At 41.0% G+C, this 17318-nt stretch overlaps 1 long non-coding RNA gene across 1 annotated transcript; it reads right to left on the bottom strand.

Annotated features, from left to right (window-relative positions):
- Positions 1–3486: 3486 nt before the first annotated feature.
- LOC120372394 lies at positions 3487–6202 on the bottom strand. The gene is made up of 3 exons (XR_005584941.1): positions 6039–6202; positions 5741–5874; positions 3487–3581 (listed from the first exon to the last, which is right to left on the bottom strand). It is a non-coding gene; the product is annotated as an uncharacterized LOC120372394 (long non-coding RNA).
- Positions 6203–17318: the final 11116 nt, after the last annotated feature.

Genomic DNA, 17318 nt, shown 5'->3' with positions numbered 1-17318 from the left:
GGAATAAGCACCAAGAAAACAAAATCTCTGGTTACAGTTCAAGTAGCACAAATCCCAGGTGGGAGCTAGGCACCCAGGTCCCTTTAGGCCCCTTTGAAAATCTCAGCTTCTCCAACAGCTTTAATTCCTTTACTGATCCCCAACTATGAACAGAAAGAGAGATGTGGAGTCTGACTGGTGATACAAATGCACATGACTTTAAAACTACCATGGTGAAGACCTAAGGCTCAGACTCTCTGGTCTGATGGCATTTATTTATTGTAGAGGATGGGTATGAACCATTCTGCACCCTTGTAAACAGATTTGCAGAGTGTCGTTGTTCTGATTCGGGGAGGGCTCAAGCTGTGCCTGGTAGGGCTTGTCTACGTGTGGAAATTGACCAGCTTAATTTAGCAGTATCATTATTCTGCTTCAATGAGTCCAGTATGTGACCCAAGAACCTCTTAATGCCAACTGACAAGGAGGTGCAAAGGGTACATGTATCTCCTGATTCTGGTTCACCAAAGAATCTCATATAAGCTCTTAAATGAAAGCCAATGTCACACTGGTCATCAATATCATAGTGAAATGTAGGTACAGGTACTATGTAAGGAGTTGTGTATCTGTACTAGAAATTTATGTTCTTAAACATGTAAATTAAAAGCAGGTCACCAAAAGGTGATGTGTCTTAGACTGGTTCCTCCAGACAGGAGGCCAGAATTGTGTCACTCTGTAATCTATGAATAAAGACAATGAACTTTGGGGGATTTCTAGAAGGCAAAGATGGCATCCTGCTTCTAGGAAGTAAATGGGCAGCACAGTTGCATTCTTCAAAGGGGTTTCTCAACCTGCCTGGGTTAAAAATGCTGAAGAGGACTGGAGATAAAAATCTCTTTTTGACAGGAAGTTAACTTTAGTGTCTAGAAGGAGTCTTCTTATTTTGTTTCCAATATCCTTACTCACTATCTCCTGAATCTGTAGAAGAAACTTTATTCTTCTTTTCACTAGAAACATACCTGACTGCTGTGGCATTAAGCAAAGCACCGTTCCTGAGTTGAATGTTAGAAGCTGGTGTGTTCTGGTTCCTCGGGAATATCAGAGCTGGTAGATTTGCGAGTGTTCAGTGAGTAAGCGGCTGTGGTCTCAGGAGTTGGTGTGTGCCTATCGCCACTGATGCAGAGATACTGAGGCCTGGAAGGCAGTGCTTGTGCTGCTGGAGGCTGTTGGGGTCAGGGAGCTGCTCCACATTAAGCACAGACAAGACTTCTTCATTCTAAGGGCAAGTAGTGGTGAGGTGCCTCTCAAACACGTGTACCCCATGGAGCATCACTGTGGGGACATTCCGTTCTGGAATAAACATGACTTTATTGCAGAATAATTACTTCCAAAGCAGAATAAATATTCTGCTATAGCTATGCTAGCCAATTTCCGCTTCTAGACAAGCCCTAGATGGGGAGTCAGTGCTGGCACAGTTATCACCTAATGAGTCTCTAGTTTTATAGCTAAGACAGCACAGAGTAACTGGTGGAAACCTCTAGTGCCAATAAGATACTTAGAACTCAATCCTTGTTTCAGTAAGTACAGGATTAGGTCCTCAGGCAACAAGATAACTTTGACGGTAATGATCAGGACTCTCCCAGCATGCTGTACACACTGTGCACACAAAATATCGTAGGTAGTGGATCAGCTTCAGACACAAACAGGAAAACATTTACCACACCATGAAGTCATGCACTTCCTTCTGTGGTGAAGTTTTTCACTACAAATCGGGATCTGGCATAACAAGACTTCAGTGAATACATACGATAATAAAAACATAAGAAACAACCCAAGAAATACAGGTTTGATGATAGTAATCTAGATGAATGGGGTTTTTAGACACCATAATGATGTTAAAAGTGACAGAGCAGGGCTAGGGGTTTGCAGGCTGCGAATGTGAAGAGTCAATGAGGCCACAGGTGCGCTCAGAGTTCAGACGATGAACAAGACTGCTTTATTGATCGACGCAAAAGATGGTGTGTCTAAAATTATCAATGCAAGATTCTCCCGTTGAAAGACTTCCTCTGGGGATTTTGCTGATTTTTGTTTTTAAGTGGTGGTGGCCCCCTGTACTATAGCTTTCCTGGCTGATAACTGCAGACTTAAAACTTCTGTTAAAGACGCTCTGGGCTTTCAGCTGGTGAAAAAAGAATACTCTCTCTTAGAGGCATGTAAGGGATTCATTGCTAAAAGGCAGCACAGATGAGGATTATTGTTCTAGATCAAGTTTGTAGTTAGATAAAAAACTTAGACAATTCTTAGGGATTTTAGCTTCCTTTGTTTGTTTTCGTTTTCTAAAATGCTAGAATTACTGTAGCTCTGCTGTTGTCCATGTCCCCATCATGGTACTTTTTCCATTAATGACTTGCTTCCAAAGACATTTTTTTTCTCTCTCCCTCCCTTGCCCCACCATGTTGGTTTTTTTACTCATTTATATTGTAAAATAGTTACTATTGATCTTGTAATGTAATGAGTTATGTTGCTTTGAAAATAGCCTTCCTCTGATTATAAGGTAAAGTAGCCTGTAACCATCCAAATAAGAAATACTCTTAATTAAGTTTCATTGCTTACTCTTGAACAAATTCAGGGCTTAATCTGACAAGATGTTGCGCATCCTCAATTCCCCCCATAAAGGGGAAACATCTTCTGAAAGTTGAGGGCACTCAGCGCTTTGCACGATCAGACCTTACTCAGGCAAAACGCCCACTGACCTCAATGGGAGCAATTTTGGCTGAGTGAAAGGTAGGGCAGTAGGAGAACAGGCATTAAGTACTAAGTAATTCATGAGGAATGAAATCATAGCCCTTTGGTGAATATTTTTACACATATCTAATAACAATGGTACACATGCAGTTGGAACACCCTGGGAGATCTTGTAAGAGAACCACCCTTCCTGTTATCCTTCCTGTTTGTGCAGCAGTAGCAATAGACAGACTAAGTGACAAGCAGAGGAACTGCTGAGTGAATCCAAACAGGTTTTCATCTGAAAACTGAAAATGAAAATTGTACCATTCAGATAAGAGTTGGCAAGTACAGTAAGTAATATATTCATTTGAAACATCCCTTATGGCTGGTGGTCTGCTGTTGTGGTAGCAGAACAGTGAAATCACACACAGTTGATCTGGGCTAGATAAACCCAAGTAAATCCACTGTCAATACCAGGGCCACAGCTGATAGGGCAACGTCTAATTCATAGAGTAGCATCAGATTCCACAGAAATCCTCATTCACCCATGCGGCTTGTGTCATAACAGAAGACGACAGGGGAGACTGGAAAGAACAAAAGCAGTTTAATTTAAAGCTGGATGGACATCAGACCAAACTTTAGGAGCCTTCTTGTTAGAGCTTTCTTGGGAGCGGCAGTGCATCATCCACCAATTGTCAGCCAGTGCAGTGTTTCTGAGGGCAGCAGCAAGCATTATGGGCTGTCGCCCCATACAAGCATGCAGTGGTTCCAGTTCAAGAAGCCCCACGTGGCACCCCATGCTCAGAGAGATTCTGAGAGTGTACCTGACGTGTCTCTAATAAAGTGGAGTTTTAAATGAACATCTTCATTTACTGCCTCTGTGGAACAGATCATGATTTTTTTTTAAAGTACTATAAATATCTCAGTTCTACAGACACGAATATATTTACAGCCTATGTTGGACCCTATAGGAAAAACTAGAAGCAGTAATAGTAACAATCTAAGATTTCTCCTCTATTTTGAATGAGGTAAGGTTAAAAGCCAGTACCACCTTCTTATCCTTGTGAAACCTGTCACAAAGGGACTCCATTTAGGTCTTAATAAGCCTCTGGCTTAATCGCAAATATGAATGCTCAGTGGTAGTTTAATGCCTGATCTAGATTATGTCAAATCCCTGCAATTTCATGTGTCAGTTGCTAAATCTGCAACCACTTATCACTAAAAGTGATAATGGTATACAATATGTTGGAAAACAGGTGACATGCTATTAAGGCATTTAAAAGGCCATACTCTAAGAAGGCTTTTCTTAATCATGAGGGAAGCAAGCTGCTCTTGTAACACACAGCATCACAAAATGACAATGGTGGATACGGAGCCTGATTCTGATCTCACCGTAGTTCTATAAAATATAACTTTCTACTGATTTCAGTGTAGTTACTGCTGACTTACACTAGCATAAGAAGCAGCAAAGAATCCTGTGGCACCTTATAGACTAACAGATGTTTTGCAGCATGAGCTTTCTACCCCTCTGATACTAGCATAAGAGGAGGAGAAGCAAATTGTGTTCAGTGTGTGGTGGTGTGTTTGACTGCTTTTCAGTACAAATTAAATAACACGTAATCTTAGTTTAATGAAGTCATTTCTCATGATCAATGTCTATTTTACTGGAAAAAGCATTAAAAATCCTATCTAATCCATTGTCCAAAGTCTACTGGAGTATGCAGTATGATATTCGTAGCTTCTCTTTTGTAGCTTCTTCAGGCAAGCTGCCCTGGCAGTAGTTAACATGTAGCTCTGAACTAATTTGAGCAGGAGATACTGGGAATATAGGAGATACAGGGAATCGAGCAACACTGAGTGTTTCTGATTAATCAGAAACCCCTGCAAAGAACTGAGAGTGGGAAATTTGTGGGCCTGATCCTGCTCCCACTAAAGTCGTGGGAGACTTTCCACTCACTGACCACAATGGGAGCAGGATTGGGCACATATATTAATATACTTTGTGAAATCTTGGCTCCACTGGTGTCAGTAGCAAAACTCCCACTGACCTCAATGGGTCCAGGATCCTTACTATTTTATGCCTCCTAGAAATGGCCTAGGAAGAGCCTTTGACCCAAGCCATAGTTTTTTCAGTAGCTATTGGGAAGAGAGACACAAGGCCCAAACCCGCATTTCTCATTTAGGCAAAATTCTCACTTCAGTCCATTGGCATTTTTGCCTGAATGAGGAGTGTAGTTGAAGTCTCTCTCTACAGAAAGAACCCAGCCAGGAAATGTAATATAACACAACCTGACTAGTATCAGAGGGGTAGCCGTGTTAGTCTGGATCTGTAAAAAGCAACAGAGTCCTGTGGCACCTTATAGACTAACAGACGTATTGGAGCATGAGCTTTCGTCAGATGCATGTCTGGCTAATCAGTTTAAAAAAAAAAAGTATATTTTTTTCATAGGAGGCAGTAGTTGCATTCCACTGTGCATCCAACTACCTGCAATTACTAGTATATTAGGTAGCTGGTAGGAGTCGTGTTTTTTTTTTTTTAACTTGAAGTCAAAATAGTTCAGATGAGAATTCTAGCATTACCATCACTTCTTAATCACTAGCTTCTAGATGATAGTTTTATTGTCATTTGTTAAAGGTCTATATTCTACTCTCCTCCATTCTCAGGGGCTAACTGCATTCATAATATATACTTAGACAATACTGTAGGGGGCTGAGGGGTGTGGTTTTTTCTTTTTCTCTACCAAACGGATCACACAGTAATTTTGTTTTTACTATCAAATATCTAAAATTTGTGATACTGCTCACTTGTAAGCTTTTGTTTGTGTTTAACTGCTAATTCCCAGATGACAGAGGGAAAGAATGAGCAAAATGAAGTGTGTGTATGTGTGTGTGGGGGGTGTTATTAGGAGATGACGACGTCATTAAACTGCTTCCCAAACCACTTCACCTTAACACAGTTCCAAAGCCTTTGAAATATTGTCTCACATTCATCTGGGCACTGGGTATATATACAGCCAGCATAAGATAGTGTACTCACCACCTGTAGTGCCCCCTTGACAGGTTACAATGCTGCAAGGGGTCTTAGTCTCTGGCACCTCGTGCAGGCCATCTGCCACTCACTGGTTCTTCCATCGCTCAGCCCTCTTGTCACGTCACACACAATTCAGTCCCCTTTTGGGGTAAGAGAAGGAGCCTTCAGCTCTGCCCCACCCACACTTCGACCCAAAGGACGGACTGAGAAATGGCCAGTCTTTAGCCCCACCCCAGGCTCAATATTCCTTCTGTTAGGGTTGCATACCCCTTGCTCAGGGGTCGGTAGGGGAACCCAGGCTTACCCTCCACTCTGAGTTACAGGCTAGGGATCCTGTATTAAATAGCCAGGTCTGTTTCTTCAGGCATGCTGCTGTTTTCCAGACCCACTCTCTACTTTGTAGCCTCCTTGTGCTGCTTCCCCACAACCTGTGCTAAACACAGCTCCCTCCCTTTGGGTTCTCGGGCCTTTGGCTTTTCCCCAGGTTTTGCCATCTTCTCCTTTCTCTGCTACACTAACCACTCTTCCTCCCCTCTCAGGCTCCACTGAAGTGCTTTTACCAGCCCCTAGCATAGGGCCTCCTCACAGGAGCCTAATCTCTTTCCTGTGGATCCTCCTAATTGCCTTCTTTCCTGTTCAAGTCCTGCCTCAGAGCTTTCCTCTCTCCTAGGAGCTTGACCTGTTCTCTGGGTTTCTCTCCACAGGAGAATCCTATCTGCCCCTACTGAGTTCTGCCAGATGCCTAGTGATCCTTACCTATCTCCAGGCTGCCTCTGGCCAGGAGACAATCCATCAATCACAAGTAAATGTATTGGCTCTTAACCCGTTGTCTAACAGGTGATGGGACTAAGTCCCATCACAACCATGTTTTGATGGCTTCACTCATGTTGAATAGCATCTTACTCCACTAGTACTCCCACAGGCTTCAATGGGTCTCTCTGTGGAGTGATCTTACGGCAACATGAATAAAGCTCTCTTCTCCCATAGAGAAGGTTGCTTTTTAATACAATTATTGTAAGATGGCTGAACTTCTGGGTGATAAAATACTGAGTCTGGTCCCAGTCTTGCGCAAACGCACTTCAGAAACTTTACTTGTGTCAGTACATATGCCTATGTGTTTGCATGATCAGGCCCAAACTAGATACTTGATTTTAGTAGCTGTAACAGACATTTTGGTATGATCCTGAGAACCTTCCATACACAGACTGGCACTGATTTAAAGGAAAGTTCCACATGAAGAGACCTTGCAAGATCAGACCATTAATTTGTGTTGCAGTGCATTTTAAAGCCTGGAAATAAACTGAGCCAGATTCAGTTCTGTGTGTTTCTCCATTTGTAAAAATTGTAATGATAAGAAATGCTTTGTGACATTGTTTCCTTTCTCTTTCTTGATTAGTTTTCAATAACTTGTTACCTTACAGTATTGTTATGGAGGAAATCAACTGCTTTTTGCTTCCTATAAAGGAACTTTAAACAATAGGGAAAGTGAAATGGTAACGAACAAGGTAGAAAGCAGCAATAAGCTTACACAAGCTGCCTCAATGCTACAATAGTTTTAGCTTTGAAAAAGGCCAATCCCCCCCCCCCCAACAATGACCGTTTTGTTGTTTTTAAAGTTTTATGTCAAGATCCTTTACTTTAAACTCAACAAAATAAAAATTAGAATCTATGAGCGATGTTCATGCACAAATGAGGAAGTAAATAAAGCGGAACTATCTATTAGCTTAGTATATATTGAGAGGCAAATTCTTCCTCTTTCCCCCAACCCCCTCAAGCACACTATGGGGTTACTTAGGTGTGATGGAACTGAACCAGTTCTGCTGCACAGGGTGGGGAAGACTGGATTCTGGAAGGCTCAGGAAAAGATCCACACTCTTGTGAGCCAGGGAGCACAATTGTTTCAATATTTGGGTGCAGAGGGCAGAGCAGAGACATGCTGGTGTATCCACCATTATGCAAATCCATCTGCCGTCATTAAGGAATGAACTGGATCTAGAGCACAGAAGCTGTGGAAAAATTTCAGCCAAGATCCTCAAAGGTTTTGAGACACAGAACATCCATAGATTTCAATGGGTGTCTAAATACATTCAATGATTTGGGCTGAAAGGGGCTGTCTACACCACTCAGCCAACACCCCTCCCCCACCGCCACCACTACCAGTGCCCAGAATAGACAGTGCTGTCTGCGTGCTGAGTTCTAGGATTTGCCTAGTGCTGGACAACATTTTTCAAATTAAAAGGTTTTTTAATTGAAATTTTTTTTGTAAACATTGTCCAAATTTGTTCTGTGCTTTTTTTCCCAATAGTCCCTCCCATTTTTACTGAAAGTCAGCAGAATTCTTCATTAATCAAAAACCTAGTTTTGTTTAAGAAAAATGGTAACACTTGAACAATGTTTTTGATTTCATTTTCAGTAAACATTTTGAAAATATTAAATCATGAACAATTCTTTAAAAAGAATTCATTCCAAATACTTTGAAATAAAAACTTAAAGTTTCCATAAAAAATATTTAAACCCTGGGCTGAATGCATCAGTTCTTACCACTAGGACTCAAACAATACTATATTAACTGTCCCTATTTTTAATTTTATTCATGATTTGTATAGATCACATTCCAGGGAAGAAACTTGAGATCACTGATTCCTAAAACCAAAATGTCCACTGTTGCCATAAGAGTTTCAAATTTTAGTTAGGACAAAAGCATGATGCTTTTATTTGTGCTAAATTCAAATCCTATTGCGAGAGCTCTCCATTTGATATGATGCTTGATTTTCACTCAGTCTTATAAAATGCTTAAATTAAAGGTTTTACATACAGTTGGATATTGGAGTATGAGAAGTATTAGTTCTATGTAAGTGGTAGCTGCTTTAGAAGTGTCTGCTCAATGTACAAGTAAACTGAATTAGATTTTTCTTATAAATATCAGTAATTCCTGTAGAATTAAATGGTGTGGTTTATTACTGTATGTTTTATTGTGCACAGAAAATCAGTAAGAACTAAGTGCAAACATAATCAAGTCATAAATTCCATTTATGAGGACGTACAGGGCTTATTCAAGTACAATTCAGCATGAAATACTGACATTCAAAACCAAGCCAAGATTAGCTCAGAAGATACAGAAGTTGCCCGTCACTGCAGAGCCAAGTATATTCTCTCTCTCTCTCTCTCTCTCATAAAAACCAGACAAAATACCCTGAAATTACATATCAAATCAAATTGTAGTTTCAATGAAAATGATACTCATTCATCAGCTCAAGGTTATGGCTTTAGCAGAGTGACATCATAAATCCATGCCTTCTTCAGTCGCTGGAGTTTTGCCTGAGAAAGGAGTTCAAATTTAGACCTACAGCATGCACAGGAAATGTGACTACTTGGGCTTAACACACAATCCAAAAGGAAAAGTGTTCAAAATCTGTGACTGAGGGCTAGTCTACACTAACACTGTAAATTGGTGTAAGTTACACTGGTTCAGTTACATAACTGAAGTCAACATAATTTAGGGAGAATTATAGCGGTATCTCGACTGTGCTATGTCGATGGGAGACACATAGCTTCCACCACTTGGGGAGGTGGAGTACAAACAGACAGGAGAGTGCTCTGCCATCAACTTAGCATGTCTTCACCAGAACCGCTAAATTGATACCGCTGCATCAAATGCAGAAGTGCCTGTTTAGCCAGTAGTGTAGACATGGCCTTTGTTTTGAATGGAAGACGGATGTCTGAATACCCTAGATGGCTTGAAAATCTCAGACAAAGCTCATTTACATCTAGCTACTATGAAAAGTTGATGGCAGATTTATTTTGCTTCACAATGAAGCCACCATATGACTCTCTCTCTCAACAAATGAGAAAGTTACTAACCTACACCTCTTCTCTTCTCAGCTGCTATTTCAGAAAGCCTTCCATTAGAGAAATACACTTAGAATGGAATAAAGCATATATTGTGAAATGGCACTAAGGAAACACATGTTCTAAGTGGTCAATAGCTATGGTGATATCCTGGTGAAGTTCAGTGGGTTGGAGCTCATTTGGTTCACTGATTTCATATCACAAATTTGTTGCACCTCCATAATTAGTAGTTATTGACTAGTCTGCAGTGTATAGTTTTCTAGTCATGTCATTATAAAAATATGTAAGAGAACCTATCAATAAATCTAGGTAAGTGATAATAAAATATAGGCCAGTCTTTTATTGCCAGTTTCTCCCAAGTTTTGTGTTGAGTAACTTGTATTTTTTTTAAATCCTTTCATTGCAAAGAGTCACCACACTGTGTGTCTTATTGGTTAATTAACTGCATTCTTTTTTTTAAAAAAAGAGGGGGGAATGTACTTTAACTTGGTATTAAAAACAGGCTGTGTCAAGAGTATATTAGAGACATTTCCTGAAATGTAGCATGATATTGAGCTTTGTCTCAAACTGCAATCAGGAGAAAACATAGCGTAAGTAAAAATCAAACCTGGACTATTGTGGGATGTTATTATTAGCTAACTTTGCAAAAGCAGACTTCCCATTTACACACCTTTTTACAAACTTATTTTTCAGTCTCCACAGTTATGCAATGCCAAAGTTGAATGGGGGCAGGCAACCTGTCTTTTCAGGGAATAATTAGGCCGTCCATTGGGAGTCGAGTCTTTCCAGTGACTGGTGGAGCAGCTCTTTAATTTACAATATTATTTGAATGAAACACTCTGAATATTTGTATCAATTTAGGCATTTGTATTTCATTAGATACAAATGAAAAAGAAAATAAAGGAGAAAGTAATTGTGACACGGTGATAGTCTGAATAGCTTCAGACCTCAGAAGTCATGAAATATAGTTGGGAATCTCTTCTATTGATGCTGACCTTTTATAGTGCAGGATCTGCATGAACAGCAAGCTGTAAAAAGAGATAAATGCAGGTAAATATAGGGGAGCAATGTACAGGGTTAGTTAAGGTTTATGAAAATCTGTTTGGAAGCTTAATTCCACATTTCCACCCAGTAGCCTGCTTTTTACTAAAACAGGTCCAGAACTACAAGCCACTTAATTAAAGAAGAGCCCAAAGGAGTAACTTGTTAGACATAATAAAAAGTAAAACTCTAGTCCATAAAATATGCTTACAGGATCTCAGTTTACTGTCTCATGAAACAAAATTCAAGGCCAAGTTTAATTCTAGGTGTCCTAGTAACTTCACAAAAACAATAGTCATGTTAGTCTAAACTCAAGGATATCAATTAAGTAAACAGATTTACATTGTCTCTTGAAGTTCCATGAAACGCTTGCTGAGCTAGGATTGTTTTGAACAGCAAGTAATGTGAACATACGAGCAGGGAGTTGCATTATAGTATTTTATCCCCTGTGAGACTGAAATAATTAAGTAATGAAAATTTATAATTCAACGGTACATAAGAAATATTTTGCTGCTAGCTGAGGATACAAATGAAAAAGAAAATAAAGGAAAAAAAAGGAAGTAATTGTGACACGGTGATAGTCTGAATAGCTTCAGACCTCAGAAGTCATGAAATATAGTTGGGAATCTTTTCTATTGATGCTGACCTTTTATATAGTGCAGGATCTGCATGAACAGCAAGCTGTAAAAAGATAATTTAGCAGAACTTTTGATCTTCTGCCTGCAGAAATACTTTAAATTTAATTTTAATGAGACATTAAATAAGAGAATGGTATCTAGATCAATGGAGAATACCTCAGGCAGCTTAGGTGTTGAGATGATATTGTTATCCTTGCAGAAATGCCTCAATCTTGAAACCAAGTTCAGAGAACTGGACCTGAAGAATAAAGATGACGTGGGATGAATATGCAGCAGACTAAACCATGTTTAACTCAAACACAGAAGAAGAAAGATGACCGTTTAAGTCAGTGGTTCTCAACCAAGGGTCCAGGGCCCCCTGGGAGCTGTGAGCAGGTTTCTGGGGGTCTCCCAAGCAGGGCTAGTGTTAGACTCACAGGGGCTCAGGGCAGAAAGCTAAAGCCCCACCGTATGAGGTCTGGCCAGGGGCGGCTCCAGGCCCCAGCATGCCAAGCGTGTGCCTGGGGTGGCAAGCCATGGGGGGCGCTCTGCCGGTCACCGGGAGGGCGGCAGGCAGGCTGCCTTCGGCGGCTTGCCTGTGGAGGGTCCGCTGGTCCTGCGGCTTCGGCGGACCTCCCGCAGGCGTGCCGCCGAAGGCAGCCTGACTGCTGTGCTTGGGGCGGCAAAATGCCTAGAGCTGCCCTTGGGTCTGGCACCTGGGGCTGAAGCCAAGCCTGAGAAATTTAGCTTAGCGGGGGCCTTGTGGCGTGGGGCCCCAGGCAATTGCCCTGCTTGCCAGGGCCAGCATTAGGAGATAGCTTTATATGCAGAAAACCAGTTTCTGTGGCACAGGTGGGCCGTGGAGTTTTTATATCTGGGGGGGCTCAGAAAGAAAAAGGTTGAGAACCCTTGGTTTAAGCAAACACTTTAGACTCTGCTATACCCCAGTTTGGCAGACTGATACATGCTATTATAGATCTGGAAAAGGTTTGAAGGAAAGATTTAACATCTGATTAAAAATCCTTAGAGGTCTGAAGAGTATCATAAAGAACAAACATCTTAAGATAATTTAAAGGGAAAGAAGGCACAATCCTGTCATCTTTATTCTGTCAACATTGCTAGTAAAGCCAATTGACTGAGTAAGACACACAAGACACACTTTTCTTTTATGAAGGACTGCATGATTTGGCTGCTTGTGATGTTCATACAGGACCAGGAGAATTGTAAAGTGTGTTTTGGTTTTTTTTTCTAATTCTTTCTTCTCTTCCTTCCCTCCCCCACCTCGCCTCCATCAATAGTGATTTGTGATTGATCAACACAGAGTCACATAAACGAATCTCTCACCCACCACTGAAATATAGTAGGCTCAGGATGGAATGGGAAAACATTGCACAGTGAAATTACACAAAGTATGACTGGAATTGAACAATACCTTTTGATTCAGCTGAAACTACAGAGGAAAATATTATAGACAGGTGGAATATAATTTCTCAGAATAGATCAGGGGTTGGCAACCTCTGGCACGTGGCTTGCCAGGGTAAGCACCCTGGCAGGCCGGGCCAGTTTGTTTATCTGCCGCATTGGCAGGTTTGGGGGACCACGGCTCCACTGGCTGCAGTTTGCAGTCCCAGGCCAATGGAAGAGGCGGGAAGTGGCACGGGCTGAGGGATGTGCTGGCCGTGGCTTCCCACCACCCTCATTGGCCTGGGACAGCAAACCGTGGCCAGTGGGAGACATGGTCTGCCAAACCTGCTGATGTGGCAGATAAACAAATTGGCCTGGCTCACCAGGGTGCTTACCCTGGTGAGCTGTGTGCCGGAGGTTGCCGAGCCCTGGGAATATATCCTGGCCATTTCATAGGCATTAACTTTCCTCAGGAAAAGTCCCATAATAATATCCATTTGGTAAGATTGCTGTGTCACATATGTTTCATTGGAGATCCTAGATGTAAGGCAAAAAGGGACCATTATGATAATCTCTGAATATGTCTCATCCAAAATATGGCACCTTCAACAGTGAAGTGACCAAAGCACCATGTTCATTTTCTCTCTCAGCAATCTCTTATCCAAATGAAAATCCTCCCAATTTCACAAGTTTAAATTGTTGAACCTTTTGCACATTAACCCTAGGGTTAACTGTGGCCAAGAAATATGTTTTTAAATACAACTGTCCTTATCCATATTTAAGACACAATGATATTTAAAATCCCATTAATTAAATAGGTAATAATTGGAGATATACCAATCTCCTAGAGCTGGAAGGGACCTTGAAAGGTCATTGAGTCCAGCCCCCTGCCTTCACTAGCAGGACCAGTTTTTGCCCCAGATCCCTAAGTGGCCCCCTCAAGGATTGAACTCACAACCCTGGGTTTAGCAGGCCAATGCTCAAACCACTGAGCTATCTCCCCCCCGTGTGGGTTAATCTGTTTTCTAATATAATGCATTATTTTCAGTGTAGACAAAGGCCTTATAGGTTCTTTTGTCTTGAAGCATAACTTTTTTTAATCTCCTTTACGCATACAAGTTTCATTTCTTGTGCCTCTGTATATCCCATGCAGACAAGCACACAAGTAGCAAACTAAATACCTTTAAAGAGCACAAAATTCTAAAGTGCTACTGGAATGTCCATATCACAAGGAGACAGAATATGGATTATATATTTGACAACAGAACCTATGGTCAAAATTTTCACACTTGGGAATTTTAAGCACACAAATACAATGTGCAAGCATTTAGAAAGGGTCTGATTTCCAGAGATGCTGAGCAATTGCAGCTTCCACTGACTTCAATAGGTGTTAAAGACATTTAGCACTTCTAAAAGTCAAGCCAAAGGGGTGTCAGGTTTGGCACATACCCTAGAAATGAGGCACCTACACCTGTGGCCACTTTTGAAACCATCACCCTTTGGTCTGAATGAATTTGTTTGTTGTTCCAGGTTAGAATGGCTCTTGTAAGCATTTGTCAGCTTAAGAATTTCTCAAGAACTATGTAACTGTGGCTATTTATTTGCATTTGTGTAATTCACACTGCATAATTGGTCACTTAAATCATGAGATCTGTTCCTGCTTCCCTACTGCATGACTCTCAAACCCAAATAGAGCTTTCAAGGTAGCTATATGAATTCTCAGTGAGAATTTGAAAAAGTAGTCATGATACTTTTCCTTTCCTATGGACATGTTCATGAAGCGCAAATAAAGCGGGGTACTGCCTAAATGAATTTGCAGGTTTGATAGAACAGACATTCACAAATAAAATACTGTGCAGTTTTTGCCTAGTGCTGGGTGCATAGGAAGTAAGAGGAGAGGCATAGCAGAGAAGAGATGCTTGCATTTTATGTGGTGTGGAAGAGAAACCAATGTAGAAAAGGTTGAAGACACTGTCAAAGCAGCACATAAGCAAAATAATCTTTGCTGCTGCTGCATTTGGATGGACTGGAGAAAGAGAGATGGGAGCTGGGGAGCCTCATGCCTAAAGGTGATTGCAGTAAAGGCTGGAAATTAGCACAGCATGGACATTCTTAGCAGTAAGGATTGGGAGGAAAAGATTTTTTAGAGATGTTAGACAAATCCTGCCCCTATTTTCTAATGCCTGAATGTAAAAGGAGGAGAAGGAAGTAGAGTCATAAATGATTCCAAGGTGCCAAGTTTGGGTCACTAGGAGGACAGTAGGTGTTGCCTGACAAAGAGAATGGGATGAGAGAAGAAAGGATAGAGGAGATACAGAAAGCAAGCCAGGGATATAGGGCTGAACTAAAGTAAGGGTTATATTTGAGAGTGATTATCTTACAAATGAAAGCTGAACCCAGGGGAAAAGATAATTTGAGGAAGAAAGTAGAAAGGGAGATGAGATCTCTCAAGTTTGGAGCCTTTGGGGACTCTTGGCAGAAGAAGGGTGGATGAATCGAGAGCAGTCACAGAAAGCCAGGCAGGGACAGGGGGTGGCGGCTGAGAAGGAAGAGAGAGGGGATTGTCTGACTGTCCAAAGCAGCAGAGAGATCAAGAAGAATATGAAGACAGAAATACTTATAAATGGGGTTTATTAGTTAAATTTCATGGGGTAAAGTATTTTCAGTTTTGTTCTAAGGGGACTCTTCAGTCCCCAAATTTACTTTCCCTGAAAGCTTCACAAAATGGTTATTTCTACTTTAAAATATGAAAAATGGAAAGTGCTGCTCATTTCAATGCAAAATTTGATCTTCATTTTAAAAGTGTTCAGTTTTGGCTTACATTACATTTTTAGTCCCCTTTTTGATCAAACAGTGCATAGCTATGCTTGTTTTTCTTGGAACTGAAACACTTTCATGAATTAACAGACAGTGAAATTGTGGCATTAAGAGGGTTTCAAATATTTTGCACAATTTTAATTTAATTCTTAATTCCTTTTTAAAAGAAAAATAAAGGTGCCTCGCCTGTCATAGAACAGAAGCTTGCAGGTTTTTTCTATTTATTTAACAAAACATGAAGCTATTGTTAAGCTAAAATACCACAAAAAGCATACCCAACTGATGAATTTAGAATAGATTTTACTTCCAGAACCTGATCCTGGGAACATGCAAACTAGTACTAGCATGTGTAAAGTTACTAATGTGGCAAGGTGTTTGCACGATCTGCACTCTAGAAACTAAAAGTAACACAGGTTGGTTTTTAGGCCCAATTCTGCAACTGAATCCATCTGGGCATAGCCTTCACTGACTTGATTCCCCATACCAGCACACAGGGATCCACCTAGGTGGATCTGACTGTGGGTTGGGGATAGAAGGAACCTGCAAACATTGACTCATGTTCCATTGTAATAGTAGGACTACTCAAGTGAGTAAAGTTACTCTCATGCAAGGGCCCAATAATGCTGCAGACACTTATGCCCATGCTTGACTTGGAAGAATTTTGAACATTGAAGTCAATGGAATGACCCAGTGTGTATGGAGAAGCATGTGTGTAAATCTTTGCAGGATCAGGGTCTAAGCAGTTGCAGGAAGGGGCCTTCAGGAATTCAAGTACAATGGTGGCTGGCAGCTGCAGAAGACCCTAAATTAGATAAAGATTGGGGGGTGGGAGGGCAGAATTACCCCAGATGTTTTAATGCTCAGCTACTCCTAGAATACAAATATTTGCGACTCCGTTTTAGTTTATAACAATTCTCAGGACAATACTTTGGTAGGACTGGTCTAAAGCCAGAAAGATTCTCAAGAAGCAAAGCAGATTAAAGGAACATAGGGAACAATGCAACTGGAGCAGATACTATTGTCTCGGTTCCACTTTGCAAACTGAGAAGTGAGTGCCAGTCTCAGTATGAAACGCACTCCCTCTTCCCCACCCCACCCCCCTTTTTGGGCCAACCCAAATGTTTGCATCTGCCCCTGAATTCCATGAAATTTAAACAAGCTCTGACTAGAGTGGGACACATACTGCAATAGTGTATTTGTGAGCATTCATTTGACTAAAGCCATTGATACACATCAGCTTCACTCAACAGTTTTTATTTATCTTCTGTGAGCATTAATACAAGCCTTGCAGATATTCTGGCAAATGTGCTCATTCTGCATGGCCATCTTGAAAGCTCTTTGAATTATTCTGCATCTGAGTTTTCCATCTTGTCTACACAGGGAAAATGACTGTCAGACCATTAGTGGTGTAGTTATGTCGCTATAGCTATACCAGCCCTGGGTGGGCATTCTATTCCAGAACCAGAGCGACTTTATTCTAATGTCATCTCTCCACTTTAATTACTCACCCCCCCCCCCAAAAAAAAGGTTCTCTCAACCACAGAAGTTGGTCCAATAAAAGATATTACCTCACCCACCTTGTTACCTACCAGAATAAAACAGAGCAATTTTGCTGAAATAAAATCCCTTTTATTCTGGGCCAGAGTACCTGCAGAAGGAGTTAGACAAGTATAGCTACAGCAAGCTACAATACTAAGCACTGATGGCCAGTTTTCCCATCTCGACAAGTCCTATATCTGCACTATCTGGGTGCAGAAACAATGCCATTTGATTGGGACAGCCAATTACTTGCCACAAAAGAATTGTGAATAATCAGAAATGGAAGCAATTTGTTGGTAAAGAACTCACAGGTTGAT

This window comes from Mauremys reevesii, linkage group 9 (genome assembly GCF_016161935.1).
Source record: "Mauremys reevesii isolate NIE-2019 linkage group 9, ASM1616193v1, whole genome shotgun sequence".
Taxonomy (NCBI): Eukaryota; Metazoa; Chordata; order Testudines; family Geoemydidae; genus Mauremys; species Mauremys reevesii.
Note: the sequence above shows the minus strand (reverse complement) of the source record. Positions and strands in the feature narration are given on the sequence as shown.